The sequence below is a fragment of the Eptatretus burgeri genome, chromosome 4 (genome assembly GCF_056783735.1).
Source record: "Eptatretus burgeri isolate ZD-2024b chromosome 4, Ebu_testis_v1, whole genome shotgun sequence".
NCBI lineage: Eukaryota > Metazoa > Chordata > Myxini > Myxiniformes > Myxinidae > Eptatretus > Eptatretus burgeri.
In genome coordinates, this window is record NC_140964.1 from 76,329,839 (window position 1) to 76,352,625 (window position 22,787).

Below are 22,787 nucleotides of genomic sequence, written 5' to 3' on the forward strand. Positions count from 1 at the left end.
TACCTTCCTGGGGCTTGACACCGCTATGTTTTTTGGCCTGTTCAACCATGCCTTGACTTGGAACAGGCTGCAATGATTTCTCAACGATAGTTTTTTTTTGTTGTTTTATTCCCCCCTCCCCCTCCTCACTCCCTCCCCCCCCACCCTACTTTCCTCATATAATATGAGTGAAGAAAGTGGATTTTTTTTGATAATTATCGAATGCCTGTTCATCATACCTACGAATTGCTGGGTACATTGTAATGCTTGTAAATGCATGGAGACGCCAGCGTTCTTGGCTTTATTTCATTTCTGCATATGCAATAACCTTGAGAATCTCTTAAACTCGGGAGAATTACAAAATTTAAGCTCCAAAACTGAACTCAGCAGCAGTTCCAATTCCTAAAAAAAGTGTAAATTTCTGTTGGTGTTAGAAAAGGAATGGACATAGTTTGGACATTCGGACAGTGATCACTTGTCAAGCCATCGGTCCTCATCAACCATTCAATTGGAGTGCTTGCTTGAGTGCTTAAGCCGCTTGTCGTGCATCCTAAAGTCGATGGCGGTACAGTTCGTGTCCTGATCAGGATGTACAGTTGGCAGTTGCAACAAGAAAGAACGTGTTCTGATAACGCGTTTGCGCTGCAGCATGGATTTAATTCAACAACAACCATGCGAGGTCATTCTGAGCGAATCATTCGTGATGAGCACGATCCCGATTGCGTGAGAATTTCCAAGGTGCGGGGGGAGATGGATAATGTCCTAAAATGTTACAAGGTCAAACAGAAAATGAAGACAGCCAATCAAGTCTCCATTATGAAGTTCTTCAAAAAAAAAAAAAGAATCCCAAGCGAATCAGCCTCATTTCATCTTCTCACCCTTCAACCTCAACTGGACAGCCTGCCACACCTGAATAAGCCTGCCACAATCAACATGCACTGTATTCAACCCCAATCATGTCAACACTTATGAAAAAGTAATTCATTACAATGTTTTTATTTGTAATACGTTTTATTTAAAAGCATCGTTTACTGCTTTTTTGCCCCTCCTTGGTCTCCCTACCTCCCTCGCTCGCGCCTCCACCCCTCGTCCGGCTGGTGGTTATGTCCAGGCGGATCCTCCCCTCACCTCATGCTGCCTTGCCCTCCCCCCCCCTCCTGCCTCACCTCGATCTCCCTCCCTCCCCCCTTAATATTCCCATCAGCGAAGCAACGGGTTGTATTTGCTTGTGTGTGTTGTGTGTATTATGTATGTATATATATATATATATATATATATATATATATATATATATATATGTATATATATATATATATATATATATATATATATATATATATATATATATATATATATATATATATATATATTGTTGCGGGTCGCGCCCGCCGGCGTGCGAGCGGCCACGTAACTCGAATCGCGGCACGTCGCCCACCGGACGGTCAATTCCGTCGTGACCCTCTCGGACTAACGCCGGGAACTAGTCACGGGTGGGCCTTTCGGCCTCACCACAATCGTGCCAATCGGCCACCCGCGTGGGATAGGGTTGTTCGCCAAATTCGACCTACCTAAGTCCCCACACGGAGGGTAGACCGGGCGATCGCACCTCGCCGCAGGTCGACTTCGGACACGGGCCACTTTAAGCGACCCGTTCCGTACTATCGGGATAACCGAGCGGTGTTATCATCAACCTCGACGGTTCCGATTAATTCTCGGGCGTATTTAGCCCACGACCAACCCTTTACGTGAAGTAAGATGGAGATTCAATTAAAGAAAAGACGAAGCGAAACGGGAAAAGCAGTTCAACATAAGGCACATTTATTCCGCGGCAAACGGAAAGCACACCTATACCATTACAACAATTATGCACCAAAAGCAAATGTAACAAAAGGAACACAACAATTATGCACCAAAAGCAATTGCAACAAAAGAAACACAATGCAGATCTACTACCGACTACGCGAGCACATGGCAACACTTACACAGTTTTACTTTACAGACGGCGCCGACAACACATATACTCAAAAGCAAAAGAAAAAGGGGCCACCCTCTACGACAAGGGGCAGACGGGCCTGGGGCCGAGACCGCGTGGAGCCTACCCGTCTTGTGATGAGCCGCAAAATGGCGGCGGTGCCCCGACTCCGCGCTCCTCCGCGAGTTTCGTTGGCACTGCTTGGAATGGGGTGGGAACGGGGCCCCCTTTTCGCACTATCTCAGCGCGGGGGGAAACAGGGGGGGGGGTTGTTGATGCTCTGGGGAAAGAGGATAGCTGGCTTGCTTGGGTCCCGTGACGAGTGACTCCACTGCGCCCTCGACCGCGTTCCCGGCTTCCCCTCTCTGCAGCTCCCCGACAGACTCCCCGCCACACCTCTCCAATTCGCCCGAGCCCGAAACAGAAACTGACTGAATTCGCCCCGCGCTCGGCGCTTTATAGTACAGCAGGAGAACCCATATGCAAATTTCCGGATCAGGATGAGCTCGGGGGCGGAGCCACGCTCGCCCATTGGACGGAGGAAAAGTGGGCGTGAACCACCCCTGATCCTCGAATTTGCATATATCGATTGTACTCCGACGCGCCTGGAGGCGGGGCCAAATCGCCCTGCGCTTGCTGATAGGACGGATCAGAAGTGGGCGTGTATCATTCCTGATCCGACTTCTCCTCAGAAAGGCCGCTTTTTGCACCCGCGGCTCGGCGCGCGTCCCGCACGAGGCCAGGACAGCCTGACGCTCGGCGTTCACAAGTGGTGCGGGAATGGCCGCATAAGGAGAGGTGAAGGTGGTGGAGGGTCTAAAGTGGCGGTCCCTGGCCACGGTGACGCTTGGAATGGCGGTGATGCGATGGTTGCGGGATGGTGTGCTGTGAAGGTAAAGGTCGTGGCTGTTGGCATTGTTGTTGTTGTGAAGCGGCGTTGCGGTTGGTGGTTGTTGTGTGATGGCGGTTGAGACGTGGTTGGCTCAAAATAAAGATAGAACAGAAAAACGGCTATCCTAAAGGGTCGCAGCCCGAATGAATCACATTTATTCCCTCTAAACAACGGGTTTGGGGCTAACTACACATGTACTTACAGAGATATCTCACCTATGGGACCTGAATGGTGGTTTGCGAATTTCCTCAACCACAACAATATATATATATATATATATATATATATATATATATATATGTATGTAAAATATTAAATTATATAATATATAAACAAGTGAAATCCTTCAATACAGCGCATGTGGTGAAGCAAATGAGTACACTAATGTTAAAATATGCAATTTATACTTTTTCAGTTGAAAAACAATTAAAAAGCGTACTTAATATTTGAAATGTAAAAATCTTGTTATTATTGTGATAAGCACCTTTATGTACAACAGAAGGAATGAAATCATTCAATACAGCGTGGCAGGGAGCCGCAAAAGAATGATATAGCAGAAGAAGAAGAACTTAGCTTTCAGCATTCGGTGATCGGCGCGAAATGCGATGGTGGGGGGAAATGACGTCTTTCGGCACGAAATGCGATGGTGGGCGGAAATGACGTCTTTCGGCACGAAATGCGATGGTGGGCAGAAATGACGTCTTTCGGCACGAAATGCGATGGTGGGCGGAAATGACGTCTTTCGGCACGAAATGCGATGGTGGGCGGAAATGACGTCTTTCGGCGCGAAATGCGATGGTGGGCGGAAATGACGTCTTTCGGCACGAAATGCGATGGTGGGCGGAAATGACGTCTTTCGGTGCGAAATGCGATGGTGAGCGGAAATGACGTCTTTCGTTCGTTCATACATGAGAGGGCGCGTTTCTTAGTTTTTTCCCGTCAAGCAATAAATTAAATGTTTTTCACATATATAACACATTAGTTCCACAAATTTCCATTGAAATACTCGGGTATTTCCGTCAATTCTCGCTATTTCCATCTTGGTTATGCACTGCATCTGCTGGACGGCCGTCATTGGCTGTCTTGAGGCATGTGGGGGGGGGGAGGACAGGGGACACCGGAGACGTGGTAGACACCGGGGACATTTCAAACTCGGTGCAATTGTATACAGCGCACGCGCTGTAATAAAATATAAAATATAATAAATATAGGTGCAGAGATGTGACAACTTCAAGGGTGACAGGTCTGGACAATTTTGGGGATCATATAAAACTTCCCAATGCATCTCTTTTGGAGTAGTGGTGATCATGTTTGCCATTCAAGAGCGATCATTATTGTAGTTGTCACACCCTGATTCAGCATACCTGGGCATTAGTCTGCATATTGCACCTCTCACCCAATAGGTAACCAGTCACTGCACTCCTGTACATCAATGGCTTTTCCAACATTCAAAATTCCACATGAGAAATGGATAAAGTCTGAAAACACGACTGCTTAAGCTCCCGAAATGAATGAACCCAAAAATGTTTTGGAAGTGGGGTTCACGAATGTCTCCATTCCATGCTGACACTGGGATTGGACCCAGGTCTTGTTACGTCAAAATTTCTTGAAGAAATCATCTCCCTCCCTCTGGTAGTGTTTCAGGAGCACTGATACAATGACTACATGAGCTACCTTTTGATCAAATATTATTTGGTACCCATCTTACACCAACATCATTCACTTATAATAATGAGACGATTCTCCAAAAATGATCTCTTCAACAAATGTTACGTTTGCTCGAGTGATTGCAGTCAGTTGCAGACAAGAACGCTCAAGACTACTCACGAATACAGTGCAATGGTCATTTATGAACTTGCTCGGCCATTTCAATGTACAACTATATTTGACTTCCTCCACTCCCGTAATCAGTATTCCTCTTAATGGGATCCTCTCATCTCCCCTTCCTGTGTGCCCAAGGATGGAGTGCCCCGAGGCAGTGTGTTGGGCCCAGTCTTACTCCTAATCTTCATCAATGGTCTTTCTGATTCCCTGGAAAATCTTACATATTACGTTACCACTGCCACCGACAGTGGACGGAAGTTATGATTTCACCCATTTGCCTGTTTGTCTGTGAGCAGGATATCTCAAAACGTTATGGACTGATTCGGATGAAACTTGGTGGAGAGGTTGGGTGTGTGACAATAAATTGATTCTATTTTGGTGAAAATCCAGATTGGGATCCAGCCCATCAGTGGGATACAAAACATAAACTATTTAGCCTGGCGGAGGTATGGGCCGATCTACCGTGTGCCGATATAAATTCTGGCAAACCCTCCCATATACTTCATAAAATAAACCACTTGAGGAGGCTAAGTCACAAGCTTTTGGGACTCACCATGAGCCATGATCTTTCTTGGGCAGAGCACATTTCCAAAATGGCCTCAAAATCCAGCCACCGATTGGGCATCCTCCATGCAAGGTCTTTCCTTAACCAATCCTCAGTGCAAGGTCTTTCCTAAAACAATCTGAACTTTTATCAACATACAAGGAATTCATTTGCAGCTTGATGGAGCACTGCTCTCCCCTTTGGGCTGGCACCACGACCTCACACCTTGCCATTAGTGATGCCGTGGTTTTAATGAAGATGTTTTTGTGATGATGATGCATTAGTGATGCCATTAGTGATGCAAGGCCCTCAAAATGTAACTTTTGCATCGCAGACAGGTTGGTGATCTCTTGATTGTACAGTCTCCTTTTCAGGTTATTTTTAGCCATATCTCGAGTAGCGAACGCTGGCTCGAAGAGAGCTCCGCATTGTTCTTCTTCTTCTTGTTCTTGTTCTTCTGGTGAAGACAAAACCTTTAGAACTCGGCTCTTTTATATACAGGATCCGGATCTCCTTAAATACTAAACACCTGTACACATCCTCGCATTGAGGGTGCCTTTTGAGAGCGTCTATCATCAACTTTTAAATATATTCGGACATTTGCTTTAAAGTTTCGAAAAGTTAACGTTACTATTTAAAGATTATTCCATTTAATGTGTTGTAATTTCGTAAATACACGATTTTCTCGTCATGAACAGGAGCCTCCATGACGGGTCTCGCTATTGGCTCCATCAAGGCACGTGACGAAATATCGGAAGTTGTTGTTGTTATTGCCTTTAAGACGCGGCTCTTGGACACATTTGTCCTTGTTCTGAAATAAGCTTATAGAGTGGGTCCCAGTGTCCAGCCATCAACATTTGACTAAAACATCTCCTCACAAACTACCCGACCGATATGGACCAAATTTGGTCGGATGCATCAGGACAGCACGGTCTCATGGGGTTGTGCTCCCCATCCGGATGTGCCCCCTATCAAGGTGTTAAATGGGGGGTTTTCTTGTGTCATTTAGTTTGCATCAAGAGAGTAAGGTCACCCCACCTGTTTGGGAAATAACCGTCAGTCCCCCACAGGTTTTTTTTTTTCTTTTTAGCTTTCATCCTTCGCCCTCTCTTGGCTTTGCCCTTCCCAGGTTTCTGCAGGGCGCACATGGTCTGCCAGTAACCCTCTTCTAGTTAAACTCCCAAAATGCAGGCTCACTGCTCACTTCCACTCATTTGCTCCTCTTTTCTCTCACCTGTGGAACCAACTTCCCCAGTCTGTTCAGTCCCATTCTTCCCTCCAGGTCTTCAAGACAGCTGTTCATCACTACTTCAGGTCATCCTCCATTTGTAATCTGTCATTTCTCATACACCAAAATAACATCATTCCCAAGCAGACCCCCTTTACATGTTATTGGGGATTTCCCCCCCCCACCCTTCCCTCACCTCTTTTCACTTTTCAGTTCGTTTGTTCATTTTCTGTTTCATCCCCACTTTCCCAATTCTTCTTTGTGTTTCATTAGGCTTGTTCAACACATGTGTCCTTCTCTCCCTCCTTGATCTCACTCTCACCTTTACTCTACTGTTGGTGTTTTCATCCCCATATATTTTGTTCCATTCCATTCTGCTCCATCTCTTCCAAGCAAGCCTCAACTACCGGTACACACACACACACACACACACACACACACACACACACACACACACACACACACACACACACACACACACACACACACACACACACACAACATCCCATAAGCATTGCTTTCAACTTTCCTCCCTCTCCTTTTTAGAATCTGATTCCCCATATACCGCGTGTGTGTGTGTATATATATATATATATATATATATATATATATATATATATATATATATATATATATATATATATATATATATATATACATTATATATATATATATATAGACATTATATATATATATATATATATATATATAGACATTATATATATATATATATATATATATATATATATATATATATATATAGACATTATATATATATATATATATATATATATATATACATATATATATATATAGACATTATATATATATATATATATATATATATATATATATATATATATATACATATATATATATATATATATATAGACATATATATATATATATATATATATATATATATATATATATATATATATATATATATATATATATATATATATATATATATAGATATAACACACACACACAACAAGGTGACAACATGTCCAGGCACACTGCTGCACTCTGTATGACTACCACTCCCCCCACCAACAACACACACACACACAAGTATCCACCCCCTCCTCACCCTAACACCACCCCTCTCCCCTCCTTTGCCTTTTCATTAGCATCGCCCATCCTGAAGGGATGGAAAGGGTATTTGAATTGGTCTGTGCACCTGTGTTTGTGTGTTTGAGTGTGTGAATGCATACATCCGTGTGTGTGTGTGTGTGTGTGTGTGTGTGTGTGTGTGTGTGTGTGTGTGTGTGTGTGTGTGTGTGTGTGTGTGTGTGTGAAGCAGCAAGTCTGCACATATACTTTAATATAACACCTCGAAGAAGCTCACTTGAATATTTTGTCCCAAGTGGCATTATGCACAGGAAGACAAAGTTATCTAATTTAACCAAAAGTTGATTTTTCACCTTGAATGTACATTACATCCAAATTAAAGATATAAAGAATCCTGTTTTCAAACCTGTGTATTCCCTTCACCGTGTCTGTCCACGTGCCTGCGTGTTCTCATCAAGAGTCAAACTTTTATCTCTTCTCCTTATAAAGGAGGTTTGAGTACGTGTGATGACTTGTATCCTGATGGTTCACGTACAAATAAATGAATAATAGCAATTCAACAGTTTCACTACATATGAACCATTACCATGGTATGCCACATATGTGTGGTTGTGGGAATTTATGATGCGACTTATTAGCCTAGCACGTCACCAAGGAACACAAAAAGTTATTGTAATACTCCAGTGAGTGAGTGAGTGATCTACTATCAGTCTCTCTACTCGAATCTATATTGAAGGGCCACATACGTGCTCCCGGTCGATTGGACAAGCTGTATGAAGAAACAGAGCAAATCACCAATAAAAACTGGGACGCTAGCTGTGATGCAGCTGTGCAATAACAAAGTCAGCAGCAAAGCTTCACCACGCATGATTCCTCATGTACTGCTGGCTGTTGATTTTTTTAATTACTGCTGTTTATTCCAAAGATAAGACCATTTACATCTCAGCAACTCGCATGCTGGGGCCTGCAAGTACAAAATCCTGCTGACGACGATGTTGGGGGATAGGGGGAGGGAGGGTGAATAAAAGGTGCCAAGGAGTGGAACATACTGTAGAAGCGTTATGGAATAGCTTCGTGCTTCCAAAAGTCAATAAATAATTTCACCAAAACACAAAAATATGGGTAAACAGAGCTTTACATTCTGGGATGTAAAAGCTCAAGTGTGCCGAGAAGGTTGGTAGTGGGTAAACAAAGATTAGTTATTCCTCCCATTCACAGGTGAGAGGTGTGGGTGGGTGTTTATCATTTATATGTTGACTGCTTTTGACGTCGACACGTGGTGGTACACACTTGAGAGCCACGTTGGAATGCATGTCGGTCTGCGCCGTCGCTGACGATTCGCCAGAAAGTGATGAAACCAGTCCGGCAGCTGAGGTGGTGTGTAGCATTGGGATTCTGATGTAGGTACAATTTGTGAACATCTTTACAGCTGTGGAGGAACTCTGCGAAGGGTTTGAAACAGCAAAGGCATAACCTTGGCTGCCTTTCTTTGTTGCTTTATGCAGCTTCATCGGCAAGAAGAGCATGGGAGTCGACGATTTATTTATATAATCCTAGCCACATGGGTTTAATTGATTGGGTGAGAGCCAATTGGTTAGTCCCTCCATTCACAGGTGAGAGATGTGGGTGGGTCTTCGTTTTTCATTACATCTCAGACAAAAGTAGATCTCTGTGCACGCACGCAGAGCAGTTGCAAGAAGAGAGAGAGAATTACTTTGTGATACATGTCCCTAATGGTCCTTATGAATTTGTTTGCGTTTAACACACGCTCGTGCCAATACCGGAACCAAAATGAAGAAAATTTTTGGGGTGGAATCAGGCCAGTTGTCCAGCCACTGGGTGTAAAGCAGTGGGGTGGAGTCAGGGCAGCTGAACACTGACCCAGGTATAATATGTGATATTTTCCAAGTTTAAAAAGGGCATAACTCTGTGAAAAATTGACCAAAACGGCCTTAAACTCTAACTTGTTCTGTAACTAGTCATAATAAAACCATGTACGAAGTTTCAGTTGAATATTGAATATGTGGTTTCGTTTTCATCAATGCCAACTTGTTAGTACTTTTACATCATGAACTTTGTTCCATTTAGTTGTCCAACCAATGACAGTAGTGTAGGTGTGGTTTTATTTATTTATTTATTTTTAATCTAGTTTCTCACCAATCATTTTGCCCCACGCTACCATCAGACTCTTGGACCTCCCACTCGAAGGACGAGCGGAAAAGGCTTGAACAGACATGTGATGACGCTTCCCTGCCTGAAAGCTCGCTATTTACACAGTCATGTCAATTACTCATGGACTTGAGTTTCACTGGAGTTAAAATTCATTCGTGGCCCTATCTTCAGTGGGTTGTCACTTCTTTCAATCACGGGACGACTAGCATTGAACCCCTATTGGTGAACAGCTTATTCCAATGAGCACTGGCCATTTATGACACCCGAGTGGATCATATTATTTTGTGGACACAACTCCAAATTGGTGCACTGGTGATGCGCCATTTCTTGCTTCTTATTGAACTAGTGACTGTATTCAGCCACACTCAAGCTTAACAGGTGGTGGTGGTGGTGGTGGTGGTGGTGGTCATATGGCAGCTTAGCTGCTGGGGTAGCTATCATTTCTTGAAGCGAGACTGCGTCGCTGATGCAGTGCCCCTCTACCAGTACACACACTGGAACTGGTACTCGTTTCGCCGACCTCGGAAGGATGACAGGCTGAGTCAACCCCCTGGTGTATTAATTCAGCAGCCGACGGGGCTTAAACTCAGGACCCTAGGATCCCAAGCCGCCACCCTAACCACTAAGCCAACACCAGGCTCGCTTAACAGGTTATGGGACACCGCTCAGACTGGATGAAATCATCAATCTTTCGCGGTGAGTAAAAGTCAATCACTCGCTTTTCCATAAATATATTGTTACGTCTGAGGGGGGGTATGCATTCAAAGGGTAATTAGGATGCTTAATTAGGTATGCCATGCTGTTCGAGTTGTACCAGGATCTCGATGTAATAAGTAGCAATTCAGTGGTGATAAGTTGTCTAGTAAATGTCCATTTCTTTAAGGGGGAAATGATAATTATCATGTAATTAGATAGGGAGACGGGTTAGGGTAAGTGTGTCTGCGTAAACCCTTTTAATATTCCCTGTAGGCTTGCCGTGTCGTAACAGGACAGTGCTGCGGATGGCTCCGCCCCGTGATCACAATTGTCGGAAGGCGACGGCGGAGGGCCAATAAAACGGCTCGATTGGAAGTGACGAGGACTCAAGGATAAAAAGGTTCTGTTCAGGAAAAGAAGTGGAGGAAGAGGAGTCATAAAAAGAAACTATCTTGTCGAGGCTGTGGGTCTCGGAGCGTGCTCTCTTATTGCGCTGGTTCGTTCCTCGATTCGTCGTGTCTCGTGGCCTTGCTGTGCCTCGTGCCTCACCTCAGTTGGCTCTGGGGTTCTGCTGGCTCGGAGTACGGGGCCGAACGGCGGGCGGACCTGCCTCCCTCTCCTGCTCGCATCTTGGCACCAGAACTGGCTCCCTGGCGGCTGTGAGCGGACTTGGGCCAACACCAGGAGGTCGACAGCACCACGGTGTCTCCTGCCCCTGACGAGCGCAACGCCAGCTCATCCGGCGCCAATCCAGGGACTGTTGCGTCTACACCACGGGCCAGCCTGACCACCAGGACCAGCTACGTTTTTCGTGTGTGTGTGTGTGTGTGTGTGTGTGTGTGTGTGTGTGTGTGTGTGTGTGTGTGTGTGTGTGTGTGTGTGTGTGTGTACCTGGCGCCTTAGAGGGTTTGAGATTTGTATATCCATTGGAATTGTTTGTGTTTTCCCCACGCCCGAACCCACACCACCATCCCGTCGAATCGCCCTGGATCCCTCCTCTTGCCGAGTCTTATTATTACTTCTGGTTAGAGAAATAAACATTATTAACTCAGTGAAAAGTGACTCGTGCCACCTTCCTCGTCCTGTTTGCTGTGGAGCGATTAAAACCGCCATCTTTGGGTTATAAAAAATAAACCGCCTCTATCGTTTCGGCTCATTCTACGTTGGCGGGACTGTTCAAGTCCCGTGGACGTCACAATATTAAAGAGTATGGGGAAAGAAAAGAGAGAGAGAGAGAGAGAGAGAGAGAGAGAGAGAGAGAGAGAGAGAGAGAGAGAGAGAGAGAGAGAGAGAGAGAGAGAGAGAGAGAGAGAGAGAGAGAGAGAGAGAGAGAGAGAGAGAGAGAGAGAGAGAGAGAGAGAGAGAGAGAGAGAGAGAGAGAGAGAGAGAGAGAGAGAGAGAGAGAGAGAGAGAGAGAGAGAGAGAGAGAGAGAGAGAGAGAGAGAGAGAGAGAGAGAGAGAGAGAGAGAGAGAGAGAGAGAGAGAGAGAGAGAGAGAGAGAGAGAGAGAGAGAGAGAGAGAGAGAGAGAGAGAGAGAGAGAGAGAGAGAGAGAGAGAGAGAGAGAGAGAGAGAGAGAGAGAGAGAGAGAGAGAGAGAGAGAGAGAGAGAGAGAGAGAGAGAGAGAGAGAGAGAGAGAGAGAGAGAGAGAGAGAGAGAGAGAGAGAGAGAGAGAGAGAGAGAGAGAGAGAGAGAGAGAGAGAGAGAGAGAGAGAGAGAGAGAGAGAGAGAGAGAGAGAGAGAGAGAGAGAGAGAGAGAGAGAGAGAGAGAGAGAGAGAGAGAGAGAGAGAGAGAGAGAGAGAGAGAGAGAGAGAGAGAGAGAGAGAGAGAGAGAGAGAGAGAAAAAAGGTCTGAAAAACCACAAGTGGGATAGACGAAGAGCAAACCTATAGTCCCCTCCGGTGAAACCAGTAGGGGACTCATAACCTCTTTCATTCCTTTTAAAAATGTGGGGAATTGGTAAGATGAATGAAAAAGAAAGGAATGGAAGGAGTGAAAGAAGAATTCATGTTGAAGAGCGATTTAGGTTTACAAACTATGAAAAAAAAAAAAAGCAAACTTTTGGATTATTTGGCTCAAATAATTGAGTTGTTCGATGCAGTGATATACACACTATAGTTGGGATGAGACAACAAACAGGAATGGCAGGATAAACTTGTGATGCCCAAACGAACCCGACACCTTTTTAATCATGTATAATCACATAGTTTGAACACCTCAATGGTACAAATCATTTGCAATTTCCTACTGCTCTACAATGGCAATGATAAAACCATACGAACCTTGCCAGGAATGGCTTTTCACGAGAACTACCACACACTTACCGCACTGTAGGCGGACCATTCTAATGACAAAGTGAGGACTGGCATCACACCAAAATTAAACAAGGTAGATGAGCTCCTTCCTGAAGGCCATTACAAAGCCAGCTGGGGTTTTTACCAACAACCTGAAAACAACATGCTAATTTGTAGATTCAATGTGCTCCAAAACTACCAATCACATCCCTACATAAAACATGGAAATGTTAGCAGAATAGAAGAATGAGAAATCGTTTTCAACAACAAAGCTTATCATTATTAGCGAATGCACATTGGACTGGAATTCAATTCTGAATTGAGCCGGCTGGTTTTTATCATCAAGTGCGGCTGTGCCAGAGATGCAGTGCCGTTACACCTTCGGGCAGGAATTTGCAACTTTGTTTAGGGTGCCAGTGATAGCTCACCTGTTCTCCACGAAAGACACCATGGGTTCTTTAATGTCCACCAATGAGCAGTACTGTAAAAGGGGGCCTCCATATTAACGTCCATCCGACGTAGGGCACAAACATCGGCGCGGCGACCTCGCCGTCTATGCAAAACACCAGGATGACAGTTTATAGCTGGGTTGGGACTCAAACTCGGGCTAATCAGCTTTTACCTCCAGGGGTATCCTACCAGCCATAACAGTGAAACGATGCTCTTCTGATTTATGCAAAAAAAGTGGAAGACAAGTATTCCAAGATGGTCACCAAGATCTCTGCTGCCTTCCTAATATGAAGCATTCATTTTCAAGGAAAGTTAGACGGACAATGGTCAGTATTTCGATGATCACACCGGTCTTTGAACGCCTCACAAGTTTCCGAGAAAGTGCTCTTTCCCCTCTCGGTGGGCAAGACGTAGTAAAGTTGGCGGGATGCCCCGAATCACCTTGAGCTCAGGTTACAGATCAAAGTCCTTTTCCTTAAAACGGAATAAACTCTCCTCTGGCATTCAAGTCTTAAGTGCAACCGATGCCACCGCAACATCGGTACGACATGCCACACAACACACACACACCTTTCAAAGCTCGAATACTTTGCTTTAAATCATTACAGTCTAAAACCGCAATCGGTTTCCATGCAAGATTGCAAATCCATGTCTGGAACACACAACTTACGCTTCGAGCAACATGCCATTGTCTGAGGGGTACCTTTCAAATACGAAGTCTACGACCGATGTGAACACTACCATGGAGTGTTTTTATTAAATCACAATCTTTGGCGGCCCAAACGATATAAACGTTCCCCACGACACATACCGAATAATATCAATCTTTACTTCCACCTTAACTGGAGTCAAACTTGCAGCAATCACATCATCAAAGCCAAGTGCCTTATAACGATGTGACGTTTACACATTACCAACGCACGAGCATACGTATAAAAAACTCTCGTTGCAATGTACACAATTTTGAGCAAAGAAAATATCTGAAATTGATATTGAAAGAGATTCAGGATTAATGCAGAGCCGGGGGGGGGGGCTGCTCTTGGAAACAAAGGGTGTCCAACAACAACTGCTCACTCCTTCCCCCCCAATGACTCATGCAAGAGCAGAGCCTCACATGAACAAGCCATGCCTTGGCAACGTGCTTTTCACAACAAAAGCCGTTTTTTGGCACCAAATGCAATGGATGGCAGTGTTCATTCAAGTTATCCCTCTCCTACACCGATAAACATTTCCTGCCTGGACATAAAGTGGGAGGGATGGAGGGACAACGGTCGCGTTTAACGGGTACCAGTTCAGCCCTCTAAGATACAGCAGCGAAAGAAGGGCAAAATACATTCAACATGACACAGGAGACAATGACGACGAACTCGGTAACTACGTATGTCGATGTCTTCCATAAAGAAAAAGGGATGAAGTTTATCATAAGAATCTTTGAGGGTCCATCTTCCCGAGAAATGCAAATTTAAATGTTCAATCAGTTCATGCCAAGATGCTTTGTATCGATAACGGTTATTTTTATTCATCATCGGGTCAAGGTTGAGACCCCCACAAAGTTGTATTGACAGGGCAATGCCATAAAGGAGAGGGTCACTACGGCATGACTTAGAAGTTTCAATGACATGACAGCATGATGTCACACCTACATCATTCTGCCCAACCTGTATGGTAAATTCACACTCACATCAAAGCTGTCTTAGCTGGGTTTGAATCCCGACCCAGCTATAAACTGTCATCCCGATGTTTCATAGGCAGGACAAGACATCAAGGTGTGTCATCCCTCGGATGGATATTAAGCTCGGCGTCCCGTCTGCCGACATTAGTTGGTGGACGTTAAAGATCCCACGGTGCCTTTCGCGAAGAGAAGGCCAGCAGTCGCCGGCACCCTGAACAAATTCCAAACTCCTACCCTATCTACTGCTGGGAAGGCAATGAGAAACCACCTAGTGTCACCCTTGCACAGGAAGCTGCTTTGGTGGCACCGACGCTCTGTGAAGAGTATTTAACATCAGAGAGAGATACATGGCTTATTTATCAATGGAAAAGCAGCACAGTAATACTTGTGTCATGCAAACATTTTGGTGTTTCACATTCAGGGAGAGACATCAATGTGTGCACCATAGTCCATCGGAAGGACATTAATCCAGAGGGACCACCTCTGACAGCATCCAGGGTTTTTGATCGATGTTGACGATATAATCGTGTCATTATGACACTGCACGTGTGAAGGGCAAAGTGGAGTTAAGCAATTGGTTCACTCGGTCTGTCTGTCCGTCTGCGATTGAAGAACTGCTTAACTAGCCCATCCCACCATGCGGCGGGGGGTGGGGGTTGTAATCGCTTGTGTATCTGTCTGTTTAGGACACAACTTCAACCTGAGAACTTTTGCCATAAATTTTTCAACAAATCTCTATCAGAATATGAACATAATTAAAAATTGGGTCAAAATGTGAAAGGGCAGTCGTAGTAACTGTAAATAGCCCTTATTAGTGCAGTGACCGTGTGTTGGGCATGCCACCAGTATATATATTTTTTCCCCTCCGCCTTTGAAGCGAGTTCCGGGAATGTGGTTGCTTGGGGAGAAGTAGATTATATGGAGGCCACCTTCCCTGTAAACGTCATTTTTCAGCAGGGAAAAACGATCAAAAGTGTTCAGGGCTTTTTCTGTAACTTCTACAATCAAAAGTGCTCATAGCTTCCTCTGTAACGTCTTTATTTGATAACCTCAAAGTTTGAATAAGAACAAACTACACATGGCTTTCTCCTCCCCTCAACTCACACAAAATGATGATTAGGTTCCTTCACAAGGAATGGCAGTCTCGTAGGTATGTCTGTGTTCTGTAGGGGAGGGAACTTTTTGACTGTTGACAAAGATTGCCACAGGGTAGCATCAGTTAGTGACAGAGTTCAGTGTGAGATGGTCCCCTTCACTCAACCCAACCTCATCTCACCAAACTGGCCCTTCCCTCTCAGCTGACCCCTACTCCCCTCTCACCTTCCCTCCACTTGAAATAGAGAATGATCTTTTTGACTCGTATCAAATTGAGCTCACCCATAATGTCAATCTCGTGGGATTACTTAACTGGGAATGAAAATTATTACATTAATACACTAAGCCATATTTTGTGGACGCATCTTCTCCGAAACTGCCGGACGGATTGTCGCCACTTTCGGCATGCGGGTGGCCTGTGGTCTATTGTACAGCATGGGCTATGTGAGATCGCGCCAGACGGACAGGTTTGGGAATTTTTGGCGATTTTCTAATTTTTACATTTGTTTACATGGCGACGTGTGACATCACCGCTGAGAGGCGTAATGACATCATGACATCATGACATCATCGGTCATTCACTAACGTCATTACGTCTGTCGTCAACAGACCATCACCACTGAGAGACATAATTCCACTCCTAGAAAACAGTATCTGCAATGTAAAACCCTCTTCTGCACATGCTAACTACCTCAGAAGGTGCATTTGACACAAAAAAAATGTAACAAGAAACATTGTATGGAAAGAAATTCTATAAATCACAATGTGAATACTGGATATATTGACGTCCTAACGAACCGGGGGGGGGTGGGGTGGGGGAGAGAGAGAGAGACAGAGAGACAGAGAAGAATGGGGAGAGAGAGAGGGGGAGGTGGAGGGGGCCCGTGTGCGCAAGTTGCTAGATAAAGTCCCACGGTGCGAGAGTAGGCATGTGAAAGGCTGTGAGGTGGTCCGTATATGTGTGATGTCCACGGAGGTTCCACAGCACGAACAGTGGGTGTGGCAAACACGGTGTTCACCGTCGGGGATGAAGTAAATACATTTGAAAGCTAGGAATATACAATGCAGTCATACCTTTTCCTCTTAGGCATATCCAGTGCTGCCAGCAAGCTCTCACTAACATTCTGCAGCAGCCACCTGGCCAAAAGGGTGGCTGCATATATCAAATTAATACAAGGGGGCCAAGCATCACAAGAAGGAATTTTTTATTTTATTTTATATATCAACACAATCAATCATCGGCCGATGCCAATATCCTCAAAATGCCAGATATCGACTGGACCGACATATCGGTCAACCACCAATTTTGACACAGACATCTCTTCCCTAAATGGAAAGTTTGCAAGGTGGATTCCTTACATACCCCAATCCATTCCCTCACAATGATTTTCAAGCAACCAGCTTGTGGTCTTGAAACACAAGTGAATGACACAACCAGGTGACTACAGAAAGATGAAATCAGCCAGTCAACACCTGAAAGCAACAATAATCAGTTTGATGTCTATTGTGGTAAAAAAAAAAAAATTTTAAACCCATTGATGCCACATGTACACCAGAAAGTGTCACGGAAGTGCTGAAGAACTTATTTTTTAAAATAAATTTCAAAAAAATCGTTATAATTTAAAAAAAGATATTTCTGAGACTTGTAAAACCGAACAGTTTTACTGAACGCGCCAACGAGAAATAACTCAATGGAGACCTTGTAAATTTATGTGTGTATTTAATGAATGGTGAATGGAGAACAGGGAGCACGGAAACATTTTATTTACAATGAAATATGTGCCCCGGGTATCGTACAAACGGAAGGGCCTTATCAAACTAAGCCTTATTGGGCACCAGACACCACAGGCTAAAGACCAGAAGAGGTGACAGGATCGAAATAACCATTGCTGGCCACTCAGGGCCACAAAAATCCAACAACAGCTAATGGCTGGCTCCATTGCCCTGCCAGGGGGCCCAGCGTTCTCCCTGCCACTTGTAATGTGAACTACTCGAATCTGCTGGGACCCCATCTGCCCAACTGAACTGGCAACGAACAAACCAACCATGGAACGGAATGGAGGCAAGGAATGGAACAACCACCCTTGGCTGGACAAGAGTCGAGTGAACAACCGGGACTGACGAACTACCCGTTTGAACATGCATGCGGCCTTTTCTTCACTTCCACAGCATCCCACTCCATGACGTAGCCTCGCCGTCTGCCAAGCACCCATTCGTGTTTCAGCCATAAATCAAGAGAAACCCCTGCACTGAGCATCTTTACTCATGCTCAAGTCTTCGAGCCAAAACCTGCACCTTCTCAGCATTGAGGCCGAATCCCCCGATAAATGACAGAGTACAAGGTCAGGTCAGGTATGGGAGCATGTGCCAGAACAGCGCGTCGCTGCGTCCACTTTCCGCCGGTACTCCAGGGGCCTCCGTCTGGCCATCCCCCAGGCAGATGCCAGGCCCATCCCCATCTCCTTGAGATGATGGTCAACCTGCTGCAACCATGAGGCACGTGGTCGGCCCACTGGCCTCCTCCACTCATGAGACTCCCTCGCTGAGAGAATCTGGTGAGCAGGATCAGCGTCAGGAAAACGAGCCACATGTCCATACAGCCGCAGCTGACGCTCACGGACTATGCAGGTAACAAATCTCATCCGAGTCTCTCTCAACAACCGCTCGTTGGACACAAAATCCGACCAGCGATAGCCAAGGATTCTCCGAAGAGACCTGGTACCAAAGGAATTAAGTCTCCGTCTCAGATCCTTGGTCAAAGTCCAAGTCTCGCACCCATAGAGCAAGACTGGAAGTACCAAGGACCTGAAGACTCGGACTTTCGTCCTCCCGCACAGGTACCGGCAGCGCCACACCCCATGATCCAGTGAATCCATGACTCCCCAGGCCCGACCCAGACGTCTATTGACCTCCGGCTCACAACCTGCGGAGACATGAATATCACTGCCAAGGTAAGTGAATCTATCCACGACCTCAACATCCTCACCACAAACAGACACAGACAGGACAGCAGCATCCAAGATGTCACCGAAAGCCTGGATCTTAGTTTTGACCCAAGAAATCCGTAATCCCAACGGCTCCGACTCCTCATTCAGCACCTCGAGGGCCCCCAAGAGGATGTCGAAAGTCTCCGCAAAGATGACTGCATCATCTGCAAAGTCAAGGTCCGAGATCTTGACATTGCCAAACGATGCACCACAACTTGATCGCTCCGACATCCTCCCAAAAATCCAGTCCATACAAGTGCTGAAAAGTGTGGGGGCAAGTACACATCCCTGACGAACTCCAGTAACAACTGGAAATAAGTCAGAGATGGCACCACCACACTTCACAGCACTCTCAGTACCAGAGTAGAGTTCAGACATCAGATCGATCAGTTTCGGTGGCACCCCACGAAGACCAAGAATCCTCCAGAGGACATCCCGATTCACTGAATCGAACGCTTTACAGAGATCAACATAGGCTGCAAGCAGCCCCTGCCGAAACTCTCGTCTGCGTTCGGTGAGGACACGAAGTGCAAGGATACGGTCAATCGTTGACCTCTTTGATGTAAAGCCTGACTGCTCTGGCTGCTGGTGCTCAAGCAGATGGTGGCGAACCCTATCTAGAATTATCCGAGCAAAGACCTTGCCCGGCACTGAGAGCAGCGTCACCCCTCGGTAGTTGTTGCAGTCTTGGCGATCACCCTTCCCTTTCCAGAGAGGGACAACAAGGCCCCTCTTCCAGTCAGTTGGGATGATGCCTGTGTTCCAGGCAGAGCACAAAACTGCATGCAACGACACGAGTGCAGCATTTCCACCAGCCTTGAGAAGTTCAGCATGGATGCCACAGATCCCTGGAGCTTTGCCCCGTTTCAACTGGTTCACCGCAGCCCGTGTTTCCACAAGCGATGGTGGACCACAGTTGATTCGAGGGTCAGCAACAGGGATTGTAACACCCTTGATGTCCAACTCGACAGCTGGGGGATCAGCCTGGTACAACCGCTCAAAGTAACCGGCCCAGCGGGCCTTCACTTCAGACTCCTCTGTCAAGAGCCTACCACTCTCTGCTCGAACTGCAGTGCTCCGAGGGATGGGCTTGGATGAACGTAATGTGCGAATTCCCCTGTAAGCGGGACGAGAATCACCTGTCCACAGGTGATGCTCTACCCCCTCACAGATTCCTCGCACATAGGCCTCCTTGTCCACCCTCAGTGCACGTACAGTTTTACGCCTCAGCTCCCTGAACAGCTCAGCTCTGCCATTCAGCCTGGCCCTGCGACTCTGGTCAATGGTATCCAGTGTCCCTTGAGAGACAAAATTCTTCTTTGCCCTGCGGTGAACTCCAAGGCATCCACCGGCAACATCAAGGACGGTGGTCTTGAAGGTGCTCCACAACTCTTCAGGACCCCCCAAAGCACCCAGACCCCCAAGTGTCCACTCAGCCTGTTCGCAAACTCCTCAGCTACTCTCTCATCCCTGAGCTTGGCAACATCCAGCCTAGGCTGGGATGGTACCATTCTCCAGGATTTTAGGTGCAGCTTTAGAGTTGCTACAACAAGCCTGTGGTCAGTATTGAGGAACTGAGCACTCCGGTAGACCCTGCAGTTCTGGATCATCCTCCAACGACCGTCAATGAGGACATGGTCAATCTCCTTTGCCACACCGCCAGCGTTGGAATACCAAGTCCAGCGATGAGCTTGCGGGCGCTGAAACCATGAACCAGCCACCCTAAGTCCATGACTTCTTGCAAAGTCAAGGAACTTAGTGCTATTCTGGTTCATAGTTCCTGACCCATGGGGACCAACACACACCTCATAACCATCCCTATCAGTTCCAGTCGATGCATTGAAATCCCCCAAGACTAGAAGTGTATCTCGTCTGGGGCACTGATCAACCACAGACTCGAGTGTGGCGTAGAATGCATCCTTCACGGTGAGATCACTCGCCTCAGTCGGAGCATATAGAGAGACCAGGGAAATGACACCTAAGGAGTGACGAATCCTTAATCTCATAATACGCTCGTTGACCGGTGTTACCTCAATTATCATTGGGGTCAGCTTATTGGACACAGCTACAGCAACTCCTTGGGTATGGTAACCATCAGAGCGACCAGACCAATAGTAGGTGTAACCACCCACCATTATCTCGCTGCAATCCGGTCTCCGAACCTCAGAGAGAGCTGCAATCCCGATGTCCAAACGCTTGAGCTCAGATGATAACAGAGACAGGTGATCATCCTCTCTTAGGGATAGGACATTCCAGGCACCCACCCGAAGGGACCGCCTCAGGTTAACCCAAGGAGACCGCCGTCTGGTGGACGACACCTCAGCACCACTCCGACACACTCTCCCGCAATCTGACCCAGGGAGGTTACCCCGTGGTTTCCCTCCTATCATCAAAGATTGGGGGTCCCGAAGGCTTTGCCCCAATCCCGTCATCCGGTGAGCTGCCCTGCGAAGGGAAGCTGCACAGGAGGTACTCCCACGGAGTGGGTTTTCAGATTTTTTTGCGTTTTTGCGTTTTGCGGAATGAAGGGTTTTACGGTGGCCGGAGTGCAAATCCTGCCACCAACCTCCTAATAAGAATTAACCCAACTGCAGGAGGACGTCCGCAGACACAGTTGGGCACTAGATATGGATGGCCGTTGGCTCACAAGGAGCTCCTCCACCCTTTGACAGGTTTTGTTTTTAATCCTGCTGGGTGTCCATATCCAAACACCCTCCTCACCAGAAAACCTGGTGGGGGAGATGGTTTAGTCGCCGACAACCCGGCCATGGAACAGGTTAGTACAGGTTTACATGGTACCTGTAGCAGGTCACAGATCGAACCTGACCTGACGTAAGTACAAGGGGAAGAAGGGAAGAGTACAAAGGGAAGAGTACAAGGGGAAGAACATTAACAAGACCGAAGTGGATGGCATACCATCGCAAATCCCCATGCTTTCTCACCTCAAGCAAAGTTGAAAGATGGCATAAAGTTCCATCAGGATCGACCCAATATCAAGTTTTGAGTTTAAAAAAATTATTTCGACCACTGTGACCCAAAGTCCCCACCCCCTGGGACATGAACTGGGGATCACATCCAAAATATCGTTACATATTTTAAGCATCCCCCAATGTTGATTGTATATACAAAGTTTCATTCAAAAAAACATGTTGGGGCGGGGGGGTGGAAATTGCCTGTAATTGGTATTTGACCTTTTGACCAAGCCTCAGGGGGTGGCACCAAAATGATACTGCTCCTTGCATCTTCTTGCCATGTGGTGATCATAACTACTAAGTTTGGTGAATTTCTGCACACTCATTTAGGAGATAGCGTGACAGATGGACGGACAGACAGACTCCAATATCCCCCAGTTTTTCGGTTTTTTTTCAAAAAAAAAAATCTGGATAAAAATGGATTTAAGGGAATAGCCGTTTTAGGCAAACATTTGGGAGGGAAGACAACAGCTTACGATACAAATATTGATGCATAATATTGTCGCGGGGGCAGCCGTCCCAGTTTACACCCCCTCCCCCCCCCGACCAAAACTGTGATGACGGGCGGTTAACACCACCAGCCCCCAGGACAGCCGAGTGGTTCCTTATTAATAGGAGGCGGACACATTGATCCTCGGAGATTTTAACACATGCTCGAAGAACATGGGGCGCAATGGCGGACGGGCGGAGGAGCACGGGGAATGAAACGGATGCACAGATACAGCCTCTAAAAAGGAATACATCGAATGAAAATTCAACAAATATTTACAAAGGACAATAATTCAAAAAATAATGACAATAATACTGAAGTAAATAAATCCTACAGTTGAGGCGACTCTCACTCAGACTCAAATACAGACAAAGGGAACACAAAATGAAAAGGAAAACCCTTCTTTTCAACTATTCTTGTACTTAGCTTGGCCCAGAGCTGGTCTTT

General features: G+C 46.0%; 1 protein-coding gene across 1 annotated transcript in view; it reads right to left on the bottom strand.

Moving 5' to 3' along the window:
• The window catches only part of LOC147028403 (A-kinase anchor protein 6-like), a 72,243-nt gene extending 58,756 nt beyond the window's left edge, over positions 1-13,487 (bottom strand). The window contains exon 1 of the mRNA XM_085878759.1: positions 13,103-13,487. The gene's annotated coding sequence lies outside the window, so the exon portion shown is untranslated. The remainder of the gene's footprint in view (positions 1-13,102) is intronic.
• Positions 13,488-22,787: the final 9,300 nt, after the last annotated feature.